Source organism: Corylus avellana, chromosome ca2 (assembly GCF_901000735.1).
Source record: "Corylus avellana chromosome ca2, CavTom2PMs-1.0".
Classification (NCBI taxonomy): domain Eukaryota; kingdom Viridiplantae; phylum Streptophyta; class Magnoliopsida; order Fagales; family Betulaceae; genus Corylus; species Corylus avellana.
In genome coordinates, this window is record NC_081542.1 from 10,639,722 (window position 1) to 10,644,200 (window position 4,479).

General features: G+C 37.9%; 1 pseudogene; it reads right to left on the reverse strand.

Moving 5' to 3' along the window:
- Nucleotides 1-2,001, reverse strand: part of LOC132171708 (serine carboxypeptidase-like 20) — a 9,396-nt pseudogene extending 7,395 nt beyond the window's left edge.
- Between the last annotated feature and the right edge of the window lie 2,478 nt (nt 2,002-4,479).

The window sequence follows — 4,479 nt, forward strand, 5'->3', positions numbered from 1 at the left end:
AAAAAAAAGCACTTTTGGTAAAAGCTTAAAAATGAAGTTTTTGTCCAAAAGCTCTTTTTGACTTAAAAACTCTATTTCTCAAACGCAATCCTAAACATGCTCTAGATCATTATTTCCCTTTCCGTTAATCATCTCATGTTTAATTTACTATTGAATTTGTGACACCCAAATAGGGAGGACCGATAGCATGCCTCACAAATTAATGAGTGTTTGCCGATAAAATATTTGAAAACACTCCCCCCCTCCAGAAAAGCTTCACTTATTCCCTCTGAATTGTCACCAATTTTGCAATGTACTTCATAAAATTCAAAACTTCTCACTTTAGTGTATCAAACTTTTAATTTTTTTTTTTCAATTTTCTATTAAATCCCAACAAAATTCCTAAAATAACCGCTTTTTTTTTTTTAGAAAAAGTATTTAAAACTTTTTTCACAAAGATTGAGGCATGGGCATGTGTTTACGCAAATATTGTTAAATTCAAACCAACACTTTAATTCTTTTTCTTAAAACAAATGGGGGTATTTTGAGAAAAGTTAACGGATGGGTGAGATTGCAAACAATTGAAAGATGGATACATTAAATTGAGGGAAATTGAACTTTAGAAAAGACAATATTGCAAATGTGGTGACAATTCAGAGGGGTTAAATGAAATTTCTCTTAAAGAATTTCACAAAAAAATTGTCCCATTTCATTTGAAGCAGATTCAAATTTAAATATTTTAATTAATTTTAAGTTGCTTTTAGTTTTGTAGGAGGCACAAAGCAGCTGCAGACACGAGTCACGACGTCGTCGACGCCCACCCTGGGACAAACATATGCTTTGTGCATCCCCCCTCCTATCTCCTTTAGGGTTGGCTTTTGTTTCTTTTCTGTTTAAGTGGTTTGTTCTTTCGGTTGGAATTTTTTTTTTTTTTTAAAAAAAAAAAAAAACTTCAAATCTATTGCTTAATTATAATTAATGTATTAGGTTTTAAGAGAACTTTAATTGAAAGTCATATATAAATGAAAAAAATAAATAATAGAGAAATAACAAATTGAGCTTCTTTTCCCTAGCTGTCAACGAAGTTGACTCATCAAACTTGCTTCTTTGTGAAGTAAACTTTGCAGTTAGAAAAATGAAGATGATAACGAAATTTCTCAAATATATATATATAACAAGGTTGTTATATAAAACATTAATAGTTAAGTGTTAGAATATTAATTAAATGAATAAAATCAATATTTTTCTATCAAATAAAAGATTTTGGAATAATCATTATCTAATATAGTATAAAGAAAAATATTCTAAGTTTCAATCTTGTCACTGTCGTTCACCTCCAATAAATTAAATGATCAAAATCAACACTTTTTTAGCTATCAACTTAAATTTTTTAGAATAAATGATGATTTAACGGGCCGGTAACCTCCATGTATATATGTTCATGGGTATGAGCTAGCTAGGCATATATATTATATATACATACCATGTTCATAGACGAAGCCATCGAAGCTAGAGCATCCCGGTCCACCATTGAGCCACAAGACAACCGGATCCTTCAAAGGGTTTCTTTCAGAAACAACAAAGTAGTAGAAAAGATTCTTCTGAGGACTTTCACCTATGCTTATATATCTACAATTTCACCATCACCAAATATATATTGATCTTTAGAACGTTCATAACAATAACTATGAACAAATCATATATATATATATATATATATATATATATATATGCATGAGCATAGACATACCCTGAGTAGTGTTTGGATGGAAAGCTGCCATTAAAGCCTGGAAGATATGTGACAAGAGAGCCTTGAGGAGCAGCTTTAATAACTCCATTATTAAAAGAAGTTAAAAGCAAGAACAAGAAGAACTTGATGATCATGATCATCACCATGACCATGGCCACGACATACAACAACTATATTCTCCCAAGATTCAAGAAGAAGAACTTGGTGATGATCATCTCAACAGAATTTGTGAGGTATTTATAATGCAAATAATGTATGCAAGAGGGAGTGGGAGAGAGAGAGAGAGAGAGAGAGAGAGAGAGAGAGAGTGACGAAGAAATCAATGAGCACTATTAAATGTCAAACCATTTATGGTTTGGAAAGCGACGTAGAGAGGTGAAGACAGAAGAGAGAAGAGAGAAGAAAGTAGGGTTTTTTTTTTTTTTTTTGGGTCAAAGAATGAAAAAAGCTCCTTTTTTCTTTCTTTGTTTTGTATGAAACATAAACAAACAAAGGAAAGGATAAAAAGTTAGCGAAGAAAAAACCAATTGGAAGAGACGAGGCTCAGGCATTCAACCCCAATCTATACAATCAAACAAAGAAAAGGAGCATCTAATGCATTGTCCAAAGCATCACCCATCGATGATATGTGCATGCACTATATATAGTAGATGAATATATAGAAGATCTAGGGAGTTTTTAATTTTTATGGGCCTTTGAGAATGTTAAAATGCTTTGATACTATGATAGAATAATGGAGAGATAGAAGTGGAAGAATAATAAAGAGAGCGGAAGCACACAATGGACTACATTGTATTGATATATTATGTTATGATAATGAATATAGATGCCTCTATTTATAAAAAGGCAAATAACCTAATAGATTAAGGAAATGTAAACGTAGTAAACTAAGGAAAGGTAAACCTAGTAGACTAATAATACTTAAGGAAATAAATAATCATAACATAATATTCTTAACATCCCCCTTCAAACTCAATATGTAAACTTGAGTTTGGGTAAAAGAAAAGGGAAAGAAAAATGAATTCGCCGAAAAAGCCACTTGTGCCGAAAGAGTTGCCAGAGTAATGCTATAAAAGTTGCTAGAGACCGGTGGATTCTGCCTGAATTGAACTATGTATTTGAGCTGAAGCTTGATTTACTTGGTAGTAATTTGACTTGAAAACTATACACTAGTAATGAAATAGCTAGCCTCGTTTGGTCGAGCGGAGAGAAAGCAGGGCCGGTTAAAAGGGGCTTGTTTGGCCCGTAACCCTTGGACCGTCTCGCCTGTCAGTTGAGCTAAAGTCTGACCCAAAAATTCTAACTAGTAGACCGTCTCGGATGGTCGGTTGAGCTAAGTAGGGAGAAAAAGAGGCTAATTATGCCTATAACTCTTGGATCGTAGAAAGGTCTAACCCAAAAAATTCTCACTAGTAATGGATCAATGGCCTAGAAGAGGCTGCATTGACCAGTGATGGCAGCATTTGACAAGGCATAAGTGGGCCGGTTGAAAGGGGCTTCTTTGGCCCGAAAACCCATGGACCTGAGGAAAGATTAGTCTAACCCGAGAGTGCCTACCGCAAGAAGAATGAATTGGATTGAACTGCGCTAACGAAAAAGGCTATGGAACCGAATTGAACAATGCATGAACCGACTTAAACCGCATAAAAGAAATGCCTAAATTTGGAGAAGAATCTTGTTTTCTACCATATAGAGATGCCAAAAGCAAAAATAGACCACAAATTTAAAATTAGGACGAAAAATTGAATGGAAACACAGGATAACTTTTCGAACGATCAAAGTCAACAGTCAACACTGTAGAAAGTCAAAGTCAAAAGTCGATACAGGAAAGTCATCTTTGGCAAGGTGCTGACATGGCAGAGGCATTGATGTGGTAGTGAAGGTGATGTGGCCATTCTGATGATGTGGCAGATGTGCTGACGTGGCGCTGGATGACATGGCCCAAGGATGACATGGCGCGTTGAGAGGTTGACACATGGTTGGTAGGAGAAGAAGAGATGCGCTGGCGTGTGAGGTGCACACGCCAGTGGCTGCCGCCGCGTGAGGCACGTGTTGCACATGAGGCAAACGCGCAGAAACTTTTTTCGGAGCGTGGAGGCACATGGAGCTGCCTATGGCGGCGTGCTTGGCGGCTATTTGACCGGCGGCACCAAATCTGTAAGGTGGACCAGCAACCTTCGTGATCTGGCTAATGTGGCAACTCGTGGGCAAAACTGCAGCAACTTCGAGCGGCGCGTGGTTGTTCCAATGAGGCTGTGCTCGATGGCTCTAGACTCGTTTGGCCCGGATCTATCGATTGGCGCTATCGCGGATGTGATTGGAGCTTTGTGGAGGCATGTAAAGGAACGAACAGATTCTTAAGCGAGTCTTGCAAGGGCGTAAGCTGCTCTTGGGACGCGCATGGAGGCTCGTTTACTGACGGATAGAACCTTCTGGTGGCGCGTGCGAGCACCATCACCAAAGCCTGGACGCTTCAGATCTCTTTGGATCTGTACTTGGCAGCGTCTGAACTGTCGTCAGCAGCAGAATCATGTAGCTCCTATAAGGGCAGCGACGGCGCAGGCAAAATTGCTTGCGTCGGAGGCGCATGGCGGCGCGTCAGAGGGCCGATGGCAATTCCGAATCTATAGGCTGGCACGATTTTGAGATTATGGGCAGCAGAAATTTAGGTGGCGCTTGATGTAGGGCGATAAGACTAAAATTCAACAAAAGGAAAACACTATAAAAGACGATTATTGAAGGCCACAGAA